This window comes from Dasypus novemcinctus, chromosome 22 (genome assembly GCF_030445035.2).
Source record: "Dasypus novemcinctus isolate mDasNov1 chromosome 22, mDasNov1.1.hap2, whole genome shotgun sequence".
In the NCBI taxonomy this organism is placed as follows: Eukaryota; Metazoa; Chordata; class Mammalia; order Cingulata; family Dasypodidae; genus Dasypus; species Dasypus novemcinctus.
Genome location: NC_080694.1, coordinates 24,021,362 through 24,045,343, shown reverse-complemented (window position 1 = coordinate 24,045,343; position 23,982 = coordinate 24,021,362). Strand labels below are relative to the sequence as shown.

The 23,982-nt window shown below is 41.3% G+C and overlaps 1 long non-coding RNA gene across 3 annotated transcripts; it reads left to right on the top strand.

Annotated features, from left to right (window-relative positions):
• The first annotated feature begins 28 nt into the window (after positions 1-28).
• Positions 29-23,982, top strand: LOC131275206 (uncharacterized). Of its 3 annotated transcripts, none has more exons than XR_011647126.1 (6): positions 29-95; positions 16,987-17,128; positions 19,080-19,217; positions 19,517-19,584; positions 20,566-20,679; positions 23,676-23,982. It is a non-coding gene; the product is annotated as an uncharacterized lncRNA (long non-coding RNA). The 3 variants fall into 3 exon arrangements; XR_011647127.1 differs by lacking the exon at positions 29-95 and adding an exon at positions 1,662-1,768 and having other exon boundaries at positions 19,080-19,195; XR_011647125.1 differs by lacking the exon at positions 29-95 and adding an exon at positions 1,662-1,768.

The following is a 23,982-nucleotide window of genomic DNA, read 5'->3' as shown; positions in this document are numbered from 1 at the left end:
GGCCGCCGCCCATCTCGGCGCTGTCCGCCTTCAGCTACGTCCCGCCGCGGCGCCTGGACCCCAAGGAGCGCAGTTACTTCTCCCGCCAGGCCCGGGTGAGGCGGGACGGACGGCACCGCGCGGCGGGGGTGAGGCGGGGCTAGGGGCAGGGGTCCCCTGCCAGGGAGGGGCTGGGGCGGGGCTGTGCCACCCGGAGCGGGGGCTGGAGACCCAGCGGCACCGCGCGGAAGGGGTCTGGGAACCAAGCAGGGCGTGGGGGCGGGCCCGGGTGGGGGATGCTTCTGTGGGGGTGGGAGCAGGACATCATAGTGGGAAAGGGCTACCGCTACCGGGAAGGTCGAGTGGGGGGGGGGGGAGCGGGGGGAGAGGGAGTGCTCACCAGGGAGGAAGACTCCAGGGAGCGCACAGCAGCGCACGGGGCTGGAGGGGGCAGAGGGCAGAGGCTGCTCTCCTGGTTCTGTGGGACGGTCACCTGGACCCCGAAAGAGCAGAGCTTCTAGTACTGAGAGACACAGAAGCACCCGTCCCCGCTGGAACTGGAGGGGCCTCGCGGCCGCGGACAATCTAGAAAGGGTGCCCGGAGGCTATCCAGTGTGCAGGGTGCAGCCCCCTAGCAGTATGTGAGGTGGTTCCCGGGGCCGTGAATAAGCAGACAGGTGGACGTTCCTGGGCCCCGGGAACCTTCAGGCCGCCTTCCTTCTCACCAGGGAGAACCAGGAATAGGTCTGCATCGTCTGGGCCGGCCCCTCTGGGAAGATGTGCTTGGTGGGAAGAGCGCGAGGGTCTGAGCAGCTGAAGCCCCCAAGAGAGGGCGGAAGGAAGGAAGAGAAGGGTGTTCAGAGTTGTCCAGGTCACACATTCCTTTCTTTTCAACATGGTTTCTGTCCGTCCCCAGGGCGTTCCTCAGGGTATCTGATTAGATTAAAGCCTTGGTTGGGGACCCTCAGCCTGGAGGACAGCTGGGCACCTGGGCTATCCCTCAGCCCTCTTGGAGGGATGATAGTGCCAGAAGAGGGACACCTCACTTTTCTCAGGCTGCTGTCACAAGTGCCATGAACTGGGTGGCTAAAAACACCAGGAACCGCTCTCTCAGCCCTGCAGGCTGAAGCCGCAAATGCGTGGGCCCTGCTGGTGGGTCAGTCCTGGCCGCTGGGGCGCCTGTCCCTTGGCCAGCAAGCCTTGGGTTTTCCGTGTCTCCTCAGGCACCCTATGGCCTGCTCTGTCTCTCTTCCCATGGCACCCCCCTCTTCTGTCTGTGCCCACACCCCCCTTTCTAAAGACACAAGCCATCCTGGACGAAGGGTCCACCCACTGCAGTCAGCCTCATTCAATTTAAATGATTCTGCTTGCAATAACGCTTTTGCAAAAAGTTCGTGTTCCCAGGTACCCAGGAATAGGACTTCAAGGTATCTTTTTGGGGTACACAGCTCAACCCATAACGTGGAACACAGATTCCCTTGGAAAGGAAGTTAATGATGTATAAAATAATCCCACAAAATGCCTCCTTCCTCTTTTCCTAGCCACCCACAATTAGTGGTGCCCAGGTAAGTCCCCAGTTCTGGTCAACTCTCACTGGAGTACTAGTGGGAGGCCTCTTGAGTCTCATGAGTTTCACTTCACACACAGAAGCGTAGTTTCCAGTTGAAGCAACCATGGCCCTCAGCCTGCCCCCCGGGATGTCTCTTGAATCTGAGGTACCCCTCTGCCTGGCTTCTAGTGTGTGGAAGGACTGGATGGAGGAAGGGGACTTCCGGGGCCATCTGACAAGGTACCTGTCTCTGCTGGCCATTAAAACAGGAGGGAGGTGGAACGGAAGGGATCCCGACCTTCTCCCAACACACACCTCATCTGTTTTCTTCCTGTGAGCAATAGCTTTTGAACAAATGGAAATAGTTTCACTTATTAAGTGGAGTTTACATTTTGAGTCTACGGTACCTATGATACTGCCAGTGACTTGATGGCCATCTTGAGATAATAGTAAAAAAGCCAGGACTCTTTGTGTGTGAAGTTGTTCAATGCTTCTTTATTGAGAGAATATAAAATTCATCTGGATTTTCAGAATAACAAAGAGAGTTCATGCTACACCATTTTGTTTGTACCTTTGAGGAGTCCCTTTCCACAGCACCCTAAGGTGGACTGTAGACTGCTTCTCGATGGGGTGCCACTGATGGAAGGTACCACTGAGGACTGCACAGTGGGGCTTGTGGCTTCTGAAGCCCAAATGGGGTGGAAAAGCAGAGCAGAACCCCTGCACCCTGTGGGCCATGCCCAAGAGGGAGAAGGGCAGAGTGAGCCTGAAGACTCAGTGTCTCCTTCCTGAATTTGGCAGTCTGATAAGTGGCCCCACCTTCCAGGGCTGACTGAACAAGGGCCGGAGAGGGGACCCGAGGTAGGAAGTGACCTGGGCTCTGCCCCTTGGAGGGAAATCAGGAATGAGACATAAGCATGCCTTTCTATATGACAGGGTTGGCAAACTAAGACCTGGCCCCTGTCTGTTTTGACAAAGTTTTATTAGAACACAGCCACACCCATTCATTTCTCTATTGTCTCTGTCTACGATGTTGGGGTTGAGTGATAGGGACAGAGCCCTCAGGGCCAGGAGAGTTCCCACCTGGCCCTCCACAGACAAAGTCGCTGACTCCTGCTCGAATGCTTTACTGCCCCCTAGAATATGGGAATTGTCTTTAGAATACTTTCATTCAAATGGGATTTTGTATTTAAAGCATTTCAGGGCAGTTTTGATTAGCTGAGGTTACAGGCAAATTCAAGTCCTGGAGCTTTGTACATGCCAAAAGGAAATGATGCAACCGAAATAAATATGAATTAAAATCTAAAGAAAAGAGCCTTAAAAGCAACAAGAACAGCAAAAGGCATTTCAAAGTCTATTTGAACCAATGTTCACACCATAATATTGGGATTATGGTATATGATCAGCTCCAGGGCTCCAGGAGCAGTTCCTCTGACCTTGGGATCATTGGTCATAAAGAGGGTTAATTCTGTACTACAGGTTTGCTGAAGGACCAAACTGCCCCAAAATTCACTGCAAGTTATTTCAGGCCCTACCAAAGCTGATCAAATTACTTCCTAAGTCAATTTCCTTGGAGCACAGTTAACAGTAGTCAGTGTGTTGGTTAGCAGCCCTGGGTGAGGAGCCCCAAGTGGAAGTATCAGCTCTATGGTGACTAGCGGTGGAGCCTTCACAAGTCACAGCCTCTCTGTCTCACTTTGCCATTCTAGGACAGATCAAACAGAACTGACCGCATGGACCACTTTTGAGAATGAATGTAATTATTGTGCATACAGTGGCTCACAGTAAGCCCTGGGTCAGTGGAGCTCTAATTATTGTTTTGTTTTTATTTTTTTATTTTTAATTATCTTTTTTTAAAGTTAATAGATCACACAAAACATTACATTAAAAAACATAAGAGGTTCCCATATACCCCACTCCCCACCACCCACCCCAATCATTTTTTAGTTATATTTTTTGAACATACATAGATCACAAAAAATGTTACATTCAAAAAATATACGAGGTTCCCATATATCCTCACCCCCCTCACTCCACTCCTCCCACATCAACAACCTCTTTCATTAGTGTGGCACATTCATTGTGTTTGGTGAATACATTTTGGAGCACTGCTGCACCCCATAGACTAATTGGTTTTGGCTAGTGATGGTCAGTGCCCTTTGCTAAGGATTGCATCCACAGGGTCAAGCCTTTCCTTCCTGATCTGGTCATTGTCAGAGATGCACATGCTAGAACCTTCAACCTGGGGGCTTAAATGAGTGGTTCTGGGGAATTGTTAGACGAGCCCTGACAAACTGAGACAGTGGCTAAAAGTAAAGATAGACTTCCCATGCCAAGTGGTGTGTGTGTGTCTGTCTGTCTGTCTGTCTGTCTGTGTGTTTATGTGGCAGGTAGGCTCTTCTCAGTCCAGTCTCAGGAGCCCAGCTGGAGGGAGGGCCACCACTCAGGCTGTTGTCTTTTCAGTGTGAAGTCTCTGGAGCTGCTGGCCATGGGTGCTTACATGCTTCTGCCTGAAGAGTCGCACATGGCTCCTTGGTCACATGCAAGCACTTAACAGAGGAGCAGGGATGGTTACTTCTGTGGGTAGCCAGGAGTGGAGGAGAATTGACTATTGGTGCCCTCTACTACTCAGCTGATCCTGAAGAGCTCTCTGGGGTTGGGTCTCTGGCTCCACTTTCCACTGCTGGGAAACCCTTGCTTCTCCTACCAAGTGCCCTTTCTCAGCCAGCAGCTCTACCTGCAGGAGGAAGATCTCCTCTGCTGTCACCTCTCCTTCCTACCCCCAGCCCCACCGACCTCAGCAACCCTCCTTCTGTGTCACCCTCCACTTTGTTCACACCTCAGCTGTTTCCTGAGGGAAAACTGATGGTAGACAGCAAGGGCCAAACCAGTATCAGGAAACACTGAATTTCAACAATACTCAAAACACAAAAGGGCCAAATGAACATCCAGAGAGAAAGGTAAATGGGGTTTGTTTTGCTTTGTGTTTTAAAAGCAACACCCTGTGTGAAACAAGAAATCTCTTGAGAATGGTAATAATGAAATACCAATAAACCCAGAAGCTCCATTGTGTGGTAGCATCTAAATCTGGATCAGTTTTATTAATGACATTCTGCTTCAATCCATAAAGTAGTGAAAGAAAAAAAAAGAAGAAAGAAGAAAAATTGATGAAACAAATCAAGGAAAAGCAGATTATTCAGTTTGATTAGTTGTTGGAAATGGATAGCCATGTTACTAACCTAGGTTGGCTGGTGATGAATAATTATTTTCTTTATTTTTCGGTGATTGAAAAATTCATTTTGTTCTGCAAAAGTTCTGAGTATATGAAATCCCCACAAAGAAAAGCTGTCTAAGATTCTGATAACATCCACCAACATTGCTAAGGAAGATTATTCTGAGCTATGATAGGCTTGGGAGGCAGGCATTGCTGCTTACTCATCCTTACTTTAAAGAGAGTTTTAGGACTGATTAGAAGGAGAAGAAATGGGCATTTTTCTGTCATGTTGCATATCAAACTCTATTATGTTGGTTTTCTCCAACTTAGGGAACAAAATAAAGTGCCATTTGCTCTCACATTCAGTGTAGGGTGATTGCATGTTCTGTTCTTGAGTTCATTCCTCCCTTTTAGGATCTTCCTCTCAGAATAAGATCCTTAGGGACTTACTCAGTTCACAAGGGTCAGAGGAAAGCACAAGTGGGCCTTTTCCATGAGGCTCTTCCCTTTCCCTGTTCCCCTGCTGTTAGCGCTGCCCTCTGCTGGCTGACCTGCTGCCCTATCCACTTTGGCACCAGGCTTTCAGGTGTGAGAGAGGAAGGTGCCTCCCACCTCTCCACCAGGTGTCTGGAGGCCTGGTCTATGTGTTGGACCCTGTGGCTCTTCTCCAGCCACACATGTGTTTCACTGGTGGGCTGGTCAGGAGGAACTTAAGCCACAGAATGACCAGAAGCCCAGCTTCCTTCAAAGTCCTTAATTTACTGGGCATATGGAGGTGGTGTGAGTGATGGGGAGCATGTTATCTTTCTTTCTTGCCAGCTGGCCTCAAGTGGGCTGGGCAGTAACTCTGAACCTCAGAGGGGAGGGTCTGGATTCCAGAACTTTCCCTGACAGGAGACCAAGTTCCTCCTTTGGAGAATTGACCTTCTATCATCCCAGGAGAGTGGGTGGGGTGCTTGGGCTTCCTTGGGTTCCTGAAGGGCCTTCTGGTCTAGGGGCTTACCTACAAAGTTTCCTTCAAGAGGACATAACACTGCCAGCAAGAGGTGACTCTCGGGCAATCAACATCCTATGTTATGTATGTTAAAGATAATGTGATCTCTCCATGGTGTATTATATATTTTAAAGTGTTGGATTTTATTTGATTTAATTCAAATATCTTTAATTTTTATATAGTGTAGCCATTGATATTGTTTATGAATTCCAAACATAGATATTGGATTATGTTTGTTTGTAAACTGGTCTCTTCCTGTGGGCATAATAGATTATATTAACTTCAGAGGTTTTACTTTTACTTTATTAAATTATGATCAGGGGTTCAAATGGCCCATATCAGTAGGACATTGAGTCTTCACTCCCTTGGTGGGCAGGTACTCACTGAGAAAAAGACATGGCAAAGAAGTAGTTAGAGTTTTGATGCTGGAACCTGGGGAAGTAAACACACAGGAGAAGAACACAGAGGAATAGAGATGGCTCCATAGACCTGGCAGAGGCCTGGGGAGAGAACCTGATGGTCTACAGCTGACCTTGTGGAGGCACCAGAGCAGCCAAGCCCATAAAGAAACAAGCCCCAGACAGAGAGACAAGCTTTATGTCAGCCTACAGCTGAGACCAGAAGAAGCTGGGACCATGGAGTCTGAAGAAGGCTGAATCCTCACAGAGACCAGCAGCCTTCTTGCTCCAACATGTGGCAACAGACTTTTGTGAGGAAAGTAACTTACACTTTATGGCCTTGTGACTGTAAGCTTCTACCCAAAATAAACCCCCTTTGTCAATGCCAACATATTTCTGCTACTTTGCGTCAGTACCCCTTTTGTTGACTAATACATATAGTCAAAGTGGTTGTTATTTTCTTTGTGATTTCTCCCCATTGCTTTGATGATTAGAAAGCCCTTAGAGCTGTTTTTTCACTTACCTTTTAAAACCCATCCAGAATTTTCTTTTGTCTACAATGAAGTGGGAAGATACAAGTTTATTTTTAACCCAAAGAGCTATCCAATTTTCACAGTACCAAACCCTGAAAACTTTATCACTGGCCATGGTTTGGGCTTCTTGTTAACCTAGGAGTGTAGGAGCCATACTGGAGGTGATACTTTCCACAGAAGTGAAGGCCACAGTGGACCAGGGCACCCTGTGCCCACACCAGAAGTGGACAAGCTTGAGGGCCACAGTGGGAGGAAGCTCAGGTGTGGTGGGCTTGTTCTGGCCAGTGGTGGTGTGGGAGCAGGAGCCCTGAGCCCATGCTGTGGGTTTTCTGTCCTTCCCATCCTGTAAAGTGACTTGGAGCACAGGCACACCAGGATTTCCAGCAGCTGTTTGACAAGTTCCTTTAGTATGGCACCCCTGGAATTCTCAAGAACTTTAAGACAATATTAAGGATTGCCTTGTTGGACTTAGCAGTGTGGCTGTGGACAACAAGCAGGCTGACTTATCCTCAAACCTCTCCCAGAATAACCAGGTGTCTTGCACAGGATGGAAGGTGTGTGAAAGGTTTGTAGAGGCTCAATTGAAGCTGCTTTCATCCAGTCTGAGTTCCTGGAGTCAGTGAGCTTGGGGGTTCCTGGGATTTCCATCATACTCTGTATATGTGCTGCATTCTCTTCACTGTACTTTCTGTCTTGTGCCTTGCTGTTGGTAGAAATGCTTCCTAGTGTTACCACCCAGAGGAAAAAAGTAATGCAAAAACAAACTTAGGCAACCTGGCATTAGGTTCTAGACCTGATACTCCCCAAATCCAGTAAGACCAAGTGTCTGAGTTCACTGTTGGGAGGATCTAAGCAGTCAGATTGATATACATGGCTAACCAGGGGAGGATTAAAGAACAACTAGCATGTGCATTTCTTCATCTTTTATTAGATAATGAGGCAGATGTACTCTCCCTTTAAGAACAAGCTGGGAGGAACAAATGGAGATATTAAAAGATGATAGGTGATGGGTGGGGCAAGATGGCATCTGAGTGAATGTACTTCATAATTGCTCCTGCAAAAGACCGGCTGAGTAGGGTTGGAATCTTGCTGCAGTGGGTTGTTTTGGGGACTTGCAAGGCAGGAGGTGTTTGGACATCGATTTGGAGAGACTGCAACAGAAATCATGCTTGCTAAAGCATGCTTGCTAAAGAATTGTAGGTTTCTAGCACTGAGGTCAGAAGTGGAGAGGTGGGACTCTTCCCCCTAAGGCATTCCCTGAACTGTCAGTAGTGTGGTGGCATTCCCAAGCCCTGTGTTCCCCAGAAGCATGGTCCCCAGATCCATGACCCCTAAGCCACCACAGCTGACATTCCACAGACCCGCATACCCCAAGTCTGCAATATCCCAGACTTCCCACTCCCAAATCCAGCACTCCCTGTGGTAAGGGAATACACTAGCCCTTCAGTTTTGGACTGACTCTGTGACTTGGAGGGTTTGTTGGAACGTGCAGAGGGGCCAAGTGAGTGCGGGTTCAATTTTCAGGTCCCGTGCCCCCCATTTTTTTTTTTTTTTTGAGCTTGGAGGAGCATACCAGCTGGCTTGGGGAAAGCTGGGGAAGAAAGAAGAGGTGAATCTGCTTAGAAAGCCCAATTTACCTAAAAGTGCTGGGATAGAAAACTTGGTCTGGGAGAAGGTGGAGTCAGAAAATCAACTAGCCCTCCTGTAGCACACCTAAGGGAGATAGACTCTAAGATGTGTTTTGAAAACTTCATTAGGATATTTGGGGTTCCTGGTGAGGTGTGGGCACTCTCTTTGGAAATTAAGAGACATTGTTTTCTCTGGTGATTTGGTTCACCAAGGACCAAGTTGAATCTCCTACTGGACACCTCACACAGCTTCCCTGCTGCCCTGGGAGAGAGGGAAGTGAGAAAGGGAGAAAGGGGAAAGGTCAGACTCCTAAGCATTTTATTTAAATGCAAAGAGGATTCCTTGCTTGAAACTTTGGTCTTCTTTGTTGTTTTATTTTCTGGTTTACCCTTCCTCTTTATCCCCCCATAGCCCTTCCTTCCTCCTCCTCCTCCTCCTCCACCTCCTCCTTCTCCTCCTCCTCTCTTCTTCTTCTTCTTCTTCTTCTTCTTCTTCTTCTTCTTCTTCTTCTTCTTCTTCTTCTTCTTCTTCCCTCTTTTGCTTGCATTTCCACCCCCTTTTTCCCTTTTTTCTTTCTCTTCTTTTTTATATTTTTTATATTAAGTGTGGCAGGGAGTGATTCATATTTGCTGTATTTCCACATCCTCGATTTCCTCTTTCCTGTGTGTACTGATTTTGGCTACCAATGCTAACCCTTTTCCTCTACATCTTTCTATCCTCCATCATTTCGTGTTTCTCTTACATTCCACTGCACTTAATTTAGCCCCCAATTTTTATTTCTAATACCTTTGTACTGTTTTCTGTCTTTTATTCACTCTCTATATTATTGTCCTTTCCTTTCTCTTTCCCATTTTACTGACCACACTGGTCTTTTAATTCATACTATATTCCTCACCATATTCAGTTTACTGTCTGATTATAGATATTCCATTTTTCTTACTGTTATAACTCTACACAGCTTACATGAGTCTAATAGCCATTCTTCTAGATCTCACATGGTTCTTCTGCTAACATTTACTGTCAATACTACTATTATACTTTTTTCTTTTCTTACTTGTTTTGCTTTCCCCTGCCCTAATATTTTCTTTCAAGTGAACTTAGCCAACAACAAGGAAATAGAATAAGAAGAACAAAGTGGCAAAGAGAAAACTTAACACACATGCAAAAACAACTAATTAAACCGTGAGACTAGACAAAGAAGTTAATCAACCCAACCAGATAAAATGATGACCAGACAGCAACAAAAAACTACAAACCAAACCAATAATCAGGAAAACATGACCCAATCCAAAGAACAAACTAAAAACTAGGAAAAAGAGCAGAACATCAAACAAGTAAATAAAGCTCTCAAAACATTTAATAGGGGCCAATTTAATGAGGTGAGGGAAGAGAATATGAAGAAAACACTTGGAGAGCATACAGAAGAAATTGCAATCATGCAAAAAAAGACAACAGATATGATGGAGAGGAACAGCACAATCCAAGAAATCAAAAATACACCCTCAGCAAATAACAGCAGATTTAAAGAGGGAGAGGAACTAGTGATGTGGAAGACAGTACATCTGAAATCAAACAGATAGTAGAATTGATAGATAAAAAGAGAGAAAAAATTCAACAGGGACTTTGGGACCTGAATGACAATGCAAAATGCAAAAACATATGCATTATAGGCATCCCAGAAAAAGAAGAGAAGGAAAAGGGAACAGAAGGGGTGTTGGAGGAAATAATGGATAAAAACTTCCCACACCTAGTGAGGGAGATGAACATCCACATCCAGGAAGCACAATGCACCCTAAATAGCATAAATCCCAACAGGCCTACCCAAAGACATATACTTGTCAAATTATCCAATGCTCAAGACAAAGAGAAAATTTTAAAGGCAGCAAGAGAAAAGAGAACCATCACATACAAAGTAGACTTCATAAGGTTAAGTGCTGATTTCTCATCTGAAACCAAGGAGGCAAGAAGGAAGTGGTATGACAAAGTCAAGATACTAAAAGAAAAAAAAAATTCCTAAGAAGAATATTCTATACAGCTAAACTAACAAAAAATATGGTAGAAAGTTCAAATATTCACAGATAAACAGAAATTAATAGAGTATGCCAACAAGAATCCTGCCCTTCAAGAAATACTAAAGGGAGTTCTATAGGAGGAAAGAAAAACACAGGAAAGACAGAGTTGGAGGAGAGTGTAAGAACAGCTAAAAAGACAAAAAATGTAAAAAACCAAACAAAATATAACAAACACAAATCCAAAGAAAATATGGCTAATATAAATAATTCCTTGAAAGTGATAACACTGAATGTCAATGGATTAAACTCACCTGTCAAGAGACTCAGACTGGAAGATTGGATAAGAAAGTATGATGCATATATATGTTGTCTACATGAAAAACATCTTAGACCCAGAGATTCAAGGAGGTTGAAAGTGAATGGCTGGAAAACAATCTTACAGGCAAATAATAACCAAAAAAAGGGCAGGAGTAACTATGTTAATATCATACAAAATAGACTTTAAATGCAAAACAATTATGAGAGACAAATATGGACACTACATATTAGTGAAAGGGATAATCATTCAAAAAGAAAGAACAGTTATAAACATTTATGCTTCTAACAAGGGTGCCTCCGAATATGTGAGGCAAACACTGGAGAAACTAAGGGAAGGAATAGATGTCTCTACAATTATAGTGGGGGACTAATATGCCACTATCACCTTTGGACAGAACATCTCAAAGAGAATCAATAAAGAAACAAAGACTTTGAACAACATATTAGAGGAACTGAACCTAATAAACATATACAGAACATTATACCCAAATAAAGCAGAATATACATTCTTCCCAAGCACACATGGATCATTCTCCAGGACAGACCACAGGCTAGCTTGCAGAGAAAGTCTCAATGAATTCAGAAAGTTTGAAATCATACAAAATAATTTCTCTGACTGCAGAGGAATGAAGCAGGAAATCTGCAATAGTCAGAGACCCAGATGTGGCAACAAGATATGGAAGTTAAATAACACACTTTTAGAAAAACAGTGGGTCAAGGAGGAAATCTCAAAGAGAAATCAATAACAGCCTTGAAACAAATGAAAATGATAACACATATCAACACTTATGGGATGCAGCAAAAGTAGTACTGAGAAGGCAATTTATAGTCATAAATTAACACATGATAAAAGAAAACTAAAATTGAAGAACTAACTGCACAGTCAGAGGAATTATTAAAAAACAACAACAAACTAAACCCAAAGAAAGAAGAAAGAAATAACAAAGAGCACAACTAAATGAAAAAAAATAAGAAAGCACTTGAAAAAAATAAACAAAACCAAGAGCCAGTTCAATAAGATTGACAATAAAATTGTCAATAAAATTGACAAACCCTTAGCTGGACTAACAAAGAAAAAAAGAGAAAAGAGGCAAATACAGAAAGTAAGAAATGAGAAAGGGGATATCACCACCGACCCACAGAAAAAAAGACTATCGTAAGAGGATACTTTGAAAAACTATATTCCAACAAGAGGGACAATTTAGAGAAAATAGACAAATTCCAAGAAACACATAAGCAACCTACATTGATGAAAGAGGAAATAAAAAATCTCAACAAACCAATCACAAGTAAATTATAGAATCAGTCATTTAAAACCTCCCAACTAAGAATAGCCCTTGGCCAGATGATTTCACAGGTGAATTCTACCAAACTTTCCATAAAGAACTAACACCAATCTTGCTGAAACTTCCAAAAAATTGAAACCAAAGAACATTGCATAACTCATACTATGATGCCAACATTACCCTAATACCAAAGCCAAACAAAGACACCACAGGAAAGGAAAATTACAGACCAATCTCTCTAATGAACATAGATGTGGAAATCCTCAACAAAATACTTACTAATCATATTCAACAGCACATTAAATTAATTATACACCATGACCAGGTGGAATTCATTCCTGGTATGCAAGGATGGTTCAACATAAGAAAATACATTAATGTAAAAACCACATAAACAGATTGAAGGAAAAAATCACATGATCATATCTATAGATGCAGAAAAAGCATTTCACAAAATACTGCACTATTTCTTAATAAAAACACTGCAAAAGATTGGAGTAGAGGGAAGCTTTCTGAACATGATAAAAGATATATATGAAAAACCCCCAGTTAACATGATTTACAATTTTGGAATCTGAAAATCTTTCCTCCATGATGAGGAACAAGACAAGGATGCCCATTATCACCCCTTCTATTTAATATTTTGTTAGAAGTACTTGCCTGAGCATTGAGGCAAGAACCAGACATAAAAGGCATTCAAATTGCAAAGAAGTCAAAATTTCACTATTTGCAGATGATCTGATCCTATACATAGAAAATCCAAAGAAGTCTACAACAAAGCTTCTAGAACATAAAAAAGAGTTCAATAATGTTACAGGTTATAAGATCAATGCGCAAAAATCAGTAGCATGTCTGTACACCAATAATGGAAAATCTGAGGAGGCAATCAAGAAAAAAAATACCATTTACAATTGTAAATTAAAAAATCAAATACCTAGGAATAAATTTAACTAAAGATATAAAAAAATTTATATGTAGAAAACTACACAACACTGTTTAAGGAAATCAAAGAAGACTTAAATAAATGGAAGAATACTCCCTGTTCATGGATAGGAAGGCTAATTATTATGATGTCTATCCTACCAAAACTGATCTACACATTCAATGCAATCCCAATAAACATCAACACAGCATTCTTTAATGACCTAGAAAAACTAGCTATGAAATTTATTTGGAAAGTAAAGAGGCCGCGAATATCAAAAGACATATTGAAAAAGAAAAATGAAATTGGAGGAATCATACTACCTGACTCCAAAACATAACACACTAGTAAAAACATCATGGTATTGGCACAAGGAGAGACACACTGATCAATGAAACCAATTTGAATGTTCTCATATAGAGCCTTATAGATACAGTCATATGATATTCACAAGGCCATCAAACCCACTGAAAGAGGATTACCAACTCACGCCTTATACAAAAATCAACTCAAGATGGATCAAAGACCTAAATATAAGAGCCAAGACCATAAGGACCTTAGAAAGCAATGTAGAGAAACATCTACAGGATCTTGTAATAGGAAATGTATTCATGAACTTCACACCCAAAACACGAGCAGCAAAAGAACAAATAGATAAATGAGACTTCTTCAAAATTAAAGCCTTTTGTACCTCAAAGGACTTTGTCAAGAAAATGAAAAGAGAGCCTACCCAATGGGAAAAAATATTTGGTAACCATATATCTGATAGGAGACTAATATCCTTCAAATATAAAGAACTCCTATATCTCAAAAATAAAAAGACAGCCCACCCATCTTAAAAAGTGGCAAGACTTAAACAGACACTTCTCCAAATAAGAAATACAAATGGCTAAAAACCACATGAAAAATACTCAACATCACTAGATGTTAGGGAAATGCAAATCAAAATTACAGTGAGATACCATCTTACTCCCATGAGACTGGCAGCTATCAAAAACACAGAAGACTACAAGTGTGGGAGAGGATGTGGAGAAATGGAAACACTCAGCCATTGCTGGTGGAAATGCAGAAGGATCCAGCCATTCTGGAGGACAGTTTGGCGGTTTCTCAAAAAACTAGCTATAGTTTTGCCATATGACTCAGAAATTCCACTGCTGGGTATATACCCAGTAGAACTGAAAATGAGGACACAAACTGATATATGCACACCAATGTTCATAGCAGCATTGTTCACTATTGCCAAAAGTTGGAATCAACTCAAATGCCCATCAACAAATGAATGGATAAATAAAATGTGGTATAGACATGCAATGGAATACTACTCAGCTTTAAGAACAAATACACTACAAACACACATGATAACATGGATGAATCTTGAGAATCTTATGTTGAGTGAAGCAACCCAAGCATTGAAGGACAAATACTACATGACCTCAATGATATGAAATAAGTAAACCAAGCTGCCTCAGAGGGCTAGAGACTGGATGATAGGCCTAAAGGAAATTGGGGGGTAGAGGAAGGATGTAAGCTGACACCTACATGGGTGAAATCTATGATAAGGTGGAGGTATTTGTAAAAATAAGAGTTAAAATGGGGCATAGTGTTACCTTTGGGTGGGGCTTTGTGTGCTTGAGGCAGGCTAGGGATGGGAGGATGGGTAATATTGCCCAAGAAATTGGGGGGAGAGTGGGACAACACATGAACATAGGAGATTGTCAGTTATTTTGGTTGAGAGTATAATGCTGAGAAAACTTTTTCAAAATATAATAAGGAAGGTTACCTCTTTAAGATGCTTAAAGGGGAGTATCTGATGCAAGACAGGCTTTGAGGGAGTGTGTGAGTGCTCATTCTGCCATAGTGGGTTATATCATTGGATAGAGACACATATAATGAGAGAGAAGGTATACCCACATCCTGGGGGGACTGATGCCCTCAAATAGAGGGAATTGTATCTCTCAAGAGAAATGGTGGTTCCCAGGGCACTAGGGCAGTTGAGCATGTCAAGACCTCCACACTATTGCAAGTATTTCTGAACATGGTCCTTCAAGCAGTGAAGGTTGACTGTCACTGTGGACCCTAAGGGGAGGGGAAAGAGATATTGAATAGATGGAATCAATGTAACTGTGTGGGCAATAGAAGTGTTCCACTAGATTACACAAGGATGGGTATAAGACATGTTAAATTACACCAAAAATGTATAGGGGCTGATAGGCTAAAATGTAAATTGTAAAGTAAAACATAAGATAACTAAAAATTTAGAAAATTGTATAGTCTAAAATATAAACCACAATGTGAACCGAAATGTTACCTTGTTTGAAAGCTATTGTTTTAGTATCTGTACATCAGTTTCAGTAAATATAGTATGAACATGTAAAAAAAATTATTGCTGTGGAAGGGAAAAGGGTTCTCTGTTGGATAGGTTGGAGTACTGTATATTGTATATATGAATTACTGTACTCTCAAACTTTTGTGAAGACAAGCTTAATAATTAGGGAAAAAAAGAAAAAACATAGACACGAGAAAAAGACAGAAGAAGTTGCCTTGACAATTTGCATACAAGGCAACACTTATTGCAGTGATGGAAGACAAAGCATCAAAAACAAAGCTTTAGCTGGGTTTGGGGAATGGGAGGAAGAGATGAGATGTGGAGGCGTTTTCGGGACGTGGAGTTGTCCTGGATAGTGCTTCACGGACAATTACGGGACATTGTAGATCCCCCCAGGGCCCACTGGATGGAGCGGGGGAGAGTGTGGGCTATGATGTGGACCATTGACTACGGGGTGCAGTGATGTTCAGAGATGTACTTACTGGGTGCAATGGATGTCTCACGATGATGGGAGAGAGTGTTGCTGTGGGGGGAGTGGGGGTGCGGGCGGTGGGGTTGATTGGGACCTCGTATTTTTTTAATGTAATTCGTAAAAATAAATAATTTTAATTAAAAAAAAAAAGCTTTTGCATTTTTAAATTTTTTTATTCCCCAATTTATTTTTACCTTAATTTTTCTAAATTAACATGTATTCTATATCTAACCTTTAAACTCATCACTATATTCCATTTTACTATTAATGGAACCTGGCAATATATTGGGCTTCATTTATGAAGAAGTTTTGGATCACAGAGAGGCTCAACAATGGCAGGGGAGGAATACTGGTGTGGGATGTTATGGACAGGGGACACACGGTTGGAAGGGAGTTCTACAGGGCATATATCCAGGGTACATAAAAATGTTTGAATATTTTCATAGTGGTTACAATTAAAAACAACTGAGGGAGTGCTGAGTTCCTAGCCAGGGGAGCCCTATCACAGTCCCTAAAGGAACAGCAACAATCCCCCAAGTACAACAGCAAAGACCAAAAAAGAAGGAAGGTCCAACAATAAGCCCTTGATACTAATGACTATGCTTGTGAGCCTGTGCACCTGAAATAAGAACAAGGTCTAGAACTCCATGGTGCCTAGGAGTTACCTCCTGAGAGCCTCTGTGTTGCTCAAATGTGGCCAGTCTCAAAGCCAAACTCAGAATGTAAATGTGTTGCCTTCCCCCCAGCGTGAGACATGACTCCTGGGGATGAGCCTCCCTGGCACCGAAGGATTACTACCAAGTACCAGCTAATGATGTAAAAAGAAAATGACCTTAAATAAAAGGGTCAACTCGGATCAACAGAATATCTCAGTCTACATATAATACCAGGTGTTAAAAATGCTTTTGACATGAATAAAAGGGGGAAGTGGAAAGGACAAATGACTTTATATGGCTGTGAGTCTCCAAAAAGAGCCAGGAGGTTATCAGAGGGGTTGCCCTTATGCACTCCTCAGCAGAGTCCCAGAGACAGATAAAGTAGATACAACCCCAGGTACTGGTTCTTCTGAGGGCTACAGAGATCTGTAGGTTCTATGGTAATGGCAGATGGAGTTCAGTGCCATGTCAGTTGGCCCTACTTTGGAATTTGTGTTTCTGTTTGATGGAGCTGGACTCAGATGTGGTCTTTGTCTACAAGCCTCTCCTGTTGCTTTTACTGGATCTGTAGTTGGTGCTAGGTTTTAGTGTATAACCTGGGGACCTGACTCTCTGGACTGACCATCTGATAGCCAGGCCCTGAGCCTCAACAGACTTGCAACCCCTACACTCTGGTTTATTGGACTTACCCCACTCAGGTAACATGGAGGTGAAGAAGGTCAACCACCACACCAGGGAGCCAAGAGTGCCTACAACTGAAAGCAGGAGAACTGCATCCAGCATCCATGTGGAATCTAAGCCCTCTCGATATAGATGTGCAGTGGACACAATCATTCTAAGGTACAAAGGATGGAGGAATAGAGTATGGATTAGAGTGTACTTACTGATATTCTATTCATGAACTATTGTGATTAGTAATCAAAGAAAATGTGGCATTGGTGTGGAGAAAGTGGCCATGATGGCAGCTGGGGGTAGGGAGTGGGAGGAGATGAGATGTGGGGGCATTTTTGGGACTGGGAATTGTCCTGGATGGTGCTGCAGGGACAGTTACCAGACATTGTATGTCCTCCCATGGCCCACTAGGTGGAATGTGGGAGAGTGTGGTCTATGATGTGGACCATTGCCCATGAGGTGCAGCAGTGCTCAGAGATGCATTCACCAAATGCAATGAATGTCTCATGATGATGGAGGATATTGTTGTTATGGGGGGAGGAGTGGGGTGAGGGGAGTGGGGGGTACATGGGGACCTCATTTCCCTAATGTATAATTTTAAAAATTAAGACAAAATAGAAAAAAGAAAAAAATGATAATTTTTATAAATTTTTTTTAAGGTTTTGCCTTTCTTCACTCTAATAGGTGTTGTCCTGTATATATAGTGGCAAGGCAATCTCTTCCATTTCTTCCTCAGTGTCTCACCTTTTTTATTTTTCATTATGTCTTCAAAATTTTAAGGTCACAGTAAAGTCGTACACAGAATATAGGTATCTCCCATGTACCCAACATCCTCCCTTTTCCTCACCAATGATGTTTTTACATGTGAATGTTACATTTGCTACAACTGATGTACAAATATCAAAACATAACTACCAACCATTTTAGACCATACACTTTTATAAATTTTTGTTGAAATTTATCATGGCCTGTATCCATCATTGCAAGATCATACAGAACACTTCCATTGACCACCAATTACCCCCTCTTCCATCTATTCTATCTTTCTCTCTCCCTCTCCTTGGGGCCCACATTGGCAACCAAGCTTCACTGTTTGAAGGACAAGATTCATAGATACTTGCAACAATGCTGAGGGTTTGACACACTGGTCTGTCCTTTCCCATTAGGAGGCACCTTTGCTCTTGAGAGACACCCTCCCCTCTATTCGAGAACACTGATGTGTCCTCTCCATTATCGGTGTACAATTCCTGCTCATTGTATTGGTCTACACCCATGAATATAACACCCTGGGTCAGACGGTCCATGGAATTGTGGGTATGTTGGGGGTGGAAAAGGTGAACATGGGGGATTGGTGGGTACGTGGTTGAAAGAATATTATTGAGAAAACACTTTAGACAATATAATACGGAAGGGTTACTGGTTTAGGATATTGGATGGTGGACATCTGGCACAAGGTGCACCAGGGGCAGGCTTCTAGAGAGTGTGTGAGTGCTCATTTTTTAGCTTTTTAAAACTGTGAACAGTTTGTGAGGAAACACAGTACCTTTGTCTTCTCTTCATTCCCAGAATGTATTTTAGGATTTGCCATATAGTATTGCTGAATAAATATTGTTGAATGACTGAGAAACCGAATGGTTGTGTGTGTTGAACAGATATTGCTAATTATGGGGGAGAAAGGAGAAGCAGTGAGACAAGAGGAAATTCTCTTGTGAGTGGGTGTCTCCATTCATGACAGCCAACTCCAGAGGAGAAAAATTGGAAATAAGATAGTTTAGTGTATTCAGAATCTTTCTCCAAAAATAGCAAGAGGAAAATCACTATGGGAAACCTGACAATACTCGAGCCCACTGCTTGATAGGGGTGACCTCCTCCTGAAAGGTAGGTGTCCACAGGGATAAGAGATGAACATGGAGCTCCAAAGCTGTCACAAGGGACTAAACTGGAACAAACTTGCATTGTGCTTTCCTTTCTTATCTCCAGAGAAATAATTATCTCAGGGAGTATTGAGACAAAAGAATACTTCATTAATGTGTTTCATGGGAATGGAATCCCTAATTGTTCAGATACTCTATGTGCTTCTCCTTCACTATATCAAAGAAATACAATTTATCTTCTACAGATCTCATGACTCATTCCATCTCACTTCTCTTCTTGGGAGCAGAGCCTCCAACTTCTTTCATCATTCAAGGAAGAACCTGCATTGATGAACTTAGACCCTGCCTTGATAACTTCAGAGTGAGTTACAGAATCGTCACAGGTACTGGGGGAATATATTTTTGGCTCCATGGACACCTTTTATTGGTAGAAGCTTTAAGGAAATCAACAGATTACGATTATAGAGAAAGCTTAAAACACAAAGTCTGTCTTATTAAAAAGCCTGAGTGGAAATAGCAGATAAACTAAGATAGATTTTTTTCCAATCTGTCTCCTCTGATCTCTCACTCTTGGGTCTTCCCTTTCTCAGAAGCATTGTTTCCTTGTTTCACTCATTCTTCTTTCTCTACAATTTTAGAAATCATCTGTTTAACTGCATTCATTTATTTTTTTTTCTTTTAGTCATTCAATATATGTGGCTCTGGAATTCTGGTGAAGTGGATCAAAAATTAAAGACTCATCCTGTGGAGGTTAGTGAAGGCATCACAAGGGAGATTTTAATTGTAATAAGACTTGAAGGAGGATTTAGAGTAATTTCAGGAGGAAAAAAGGATAGAATTACACCAAGAAGAAATGACATGAACACAAATATGGAGTCAATATAATCATAAGTTGTGGTGAGGTTTTAAAAATAGTTCTTTTTTAAAAAGAAATAAACTTTATTGGTACATATTAATAAAGCATACAATTCCTCTGATGCATAAAATTCGTTGTATTTGCCATAATGACATAATTGTGCATTCATTACTTCAGTCATTATTAGAGTATGTTCACTGAGAGGTAAAGGTTTTCCTTGTATGTTTTTATAAATGGGCTATAAGATTTTTTAAGCAAAATTTGTTATGGTCTTCTTTTTTAAAGATACATAGATCACACTAAATTTTACATTAAAAAATATGAGGTTCCCATATACCCCACTCCCCAAATACCCAATCCTCACACTTTAACAACCTCTTTCATCAGTTGGCACATTCCTTTTATTTGATGAATACATTTTGGAGCATTGCTACGAAGCTTAGATTATAGTTTACATGGTAGTTTACACTCTCTCCCAGTCCGTCCAGTGTGTTATGGTAGGATATATAATATCCTGCATCTGTTCCTGTGATATCATTCAGGACAACTCCAAGTCCCAAAAAAGCAACCATATCACAGCCTCTTCTTCCCTATCCCTGCACTCAACAACTCCAATGGTCACTGTCTCTTAAACAGGGACACAATTTCTTCCATTGCTAGAGTCACAATAAGTCTATAGTAGAATACCATTGAATCCACTCTAATTCTTATTTTATTCCTCTATCCTGAGGATCTTGGGATGGTGATGACCACTCCACCTGTAAATTGAGAGGGGCCTTAGATCCCTCATATCTGATGAATGGAATTCTGCTTGCAGTTGTGGACTCTCTCTGTTCCCTGGTGTGGTGGTTGACCAACATTTTGTTTGCTTTCAGATTTGGAGATTACAAATATAGCTGCTGTAAACATTCATGTGTGGACTTTTGTGTGGACTCCAATTTTCATATCACATATATGTATACCTAAAAACGAAACTGCTGGATTGTATGGTAAGACAATGTTTAGTTTTACAAGAAACTGCTAAACTGTCTTCTGGCAGAACCATTTTGTATTCTCACTAGCAGAGAATGAAAGATGTATTGCTCCACATACTCAACAGCAATTGGTATTCGCAGTTTAAGTTTTTATCTCTTCTAATAAGCATGTGATCATATATCATTATGGTCATAGTCTTCCAATTCCCTAATGACAAATGATGTTTAATTTTTAAAAGATTTTAATTTATTTATTTATTCATTTATTTATTTAAATTTTTAAAATTTTAAAGTATATTTAGATTACATAAATGTTACATAACATGTAGATTACATAACATATAGAGGGGCCACATATGCCCCACCTCTTCTCCCTCCCACTCTTTCCCATAGTAACAACATCTTTCATTAGTATAGTACATTTGCTACAATTGATGAACACATAAAGAAACAATGCTACTAACCGTGGACTATAGTTTATATTGTAGTTAACAGCCTTTCCTGCACAATTTTAGGTAATGACAAAACACATACGGCCTGTATCCATCATTGCAAGGTCATGCAGAACAATCCCAATGTCCTGAAAATGCCCTGATATTACACCTATTCTGCCTGCTCCCTCCTGTCAGAATCTCTGGTGGCCATGGCCTTTATATCAATGATAAACATTCTTCAATTGCTAGAATAATAAATCTATAATAGAAAAATAATAAGTCTACTTTAGTCCATCGATGATTCCCCAATCTTGAGGATTTTGTGACGGTGATGCCCACTGTTTCTAATTGAGAGCAGGCTTAGATCCCTTGGGGTATTTGGGTGGAACTGTTGTTTAGAGTTGCAGACATTCTTTGCTCCTTGGGATAGGTGTTGTTCATTATCATCTCCTTATTTGTTGTGCTGCATAGGTCCAATGAACTGGAGAGTAAGAGTTGAAACTCTGCTTAGATTAAAGGTTCAACTGGCACATGAACAGACCAAAAATATAAGGCTCTGACTCATGTATTTAACAAGGAGAGTGCTAACACATGGCTTTATGTAAATAACATGTAGAGAAGAGCCACATGTTGGGAATCTACAAATGAGTCTAACTCTTTTATATTGGGGAACATAAATTCAAAAGTAATTCCTACTGACAGGGTGCCAAATTCCTGAGAGTCTCTGCACTATTTGTAGTGTCTAGATATCTCTAGAACCATCAGGATCCCTGCTGTATGAGGCACTGTTTACTATAACAGTTAGTGAGATTCTGCTGAGACCAGCATAAGCATAACCTCTGGAATGACCTCCAAACTCACTTTGAAATCTCTTAGTCATAAAATCTCATCTGCACTGAATATTTCCCCTTTTTAGTCAAGGTCTTTTTCAGATGCATTGCTAGTTGGCAATTCATAGTAATACATAGGTGCCAGTGAAGTTGAATTTCTTTTTATATTTTGTGTTTTGTACTTGTATTTTGAATTTCTTCCTAGGTTAGGATTCTGTTCATACCTTTTGCAGATTTTTAAATTCAGCATTTGCTTTCTTATTTTGTAGTGTTAATATTAATTTCTACATTTGTATACAAATCATTTATCAGATGTTTTGTGTTTTTCCAAATCTGTATGTTTTCTTACAACCCCTTATCAATGTCTTTCACAGAGCAGATATTTTACATTTGAATAAAAACTGACTTATAAATTTTAATCTCTCATGAAACATGCTTCCATTGCTATATCTAAAAACTCATTTCCATCCTATGGGTCCTTTGATTTTCTTCACATGTCACTCTAACACTTTTGCAATGCATTTTACTTTGAAGTGGTATGATTCATTTTGATTTAATTTTTGTGAAATGAATTCAATCAGTGTTAAGTACCTTTTTTGTTTGGCATGAGTGCATCCTGTTGTTACCAGATTCTAAGTTCTTGGCTATGCTGCAGAGGTGAATTTCTAGAGCACACCAGGTGAGTTAGGCCAGTAATTTATTCAGGTAAGGAGGGAAGAGAATTGGGAGAAAATAACAGAGCAGGGTCCCAGGTAGTGAGGAAGGGGCTGAAAAGGGATGAAGAGGGCTAATTTACAAGCTACAATTTCCCATTATAGATTATAAATCCCTAGGGTAACGTGCATGGCCACATGGCAGAGGAAAAATGATGAAAGCGACATGCAGAGGGCAAGACACACCTTAGGCAAAAAGCTAGGCAAGAGCAAGCTCAAACCTCATGGTTTGCTTTTAAACTGCTAATTATTCCACCGCTTTGCTAATGGCAGGGGAGGGGGTTTCAGTTGTTTGCTCTTTGGATTGATTACCCTGCCCATCAATTCTTTAGTGAGGACCCAATGATAAAGTTCCCAGGTAACATCCGAGCTTTTCCATATTCTCAGGAAGGAGTCTTTGTTCTGGGTAGCAGAATCCTAGGGGTGAGATTCCTCCAGCAGCCATCTTAGGGGTTTTTGATGTCCATGTGGCCTCTGTCATGTTCCAGATCCATCTATTCCCTATCTTACTAGCCTGCTTCACTACTGTTCCAACACCACTTCTTGAAAATATCGTACTTTCTACACTGAATTACCCTAGTCCTCTCTGAAACATCAGTGGAACCCATTTGTGTGGGATCATTTGTCCATTTCACCAAAAGGAATTTTTTAAATTATTGTGTTTTTATAATAACTGTTACAACCAAATAACATGGTTCCTACAACTTTGTTCTTCTTTTCTGTTTTGTCACAGGGTACAAAGAAAACTGGTCATAATGTTTGCTGCTTAAAATAAAGTCTGAGAGAATTTATCATAGAAATTATTGCCTTAGCAAACTGTATTCCATTATGGCCAAGAGTTTCTAGGCATCACAACTATCAAAGAGAAGCAGGAACATATGTTTTCCCTGACATTTTCAGAAAAGGGTACTAGATCTCTATAAAATCCATAAAAATATTAACTTAATGTAATTACAATACAAACAGTACCATTTATTATATTTTTCTGATTACGGCTTGAGGCTAAATTGCATTGTTTTGAATATCTCCTCCAGGAAATTTATCATCCACATGGAAACAGAAAACCAAACATATGTTTTAAAATTCATCCTCCTGGGACTCTCAGAAGATACAGAGGTGCAGTCCCTCCTCTTTGGGATGTTCCTGTCCATGTACCTGGTCACCTTCACTGGCAACCTGCTCATCATCCTGGCTGTCATTTGGACTCCCATCTCCACACACCCATGTACTTCTTCCTCTCCAACCTGTCTTTTACTGATATCTGTTTCACCTCCACAACAGTACCAAAGATGCTGCTGAACATCCACACAGGCAACAAGATCATAACTTTTGAAAACTGTC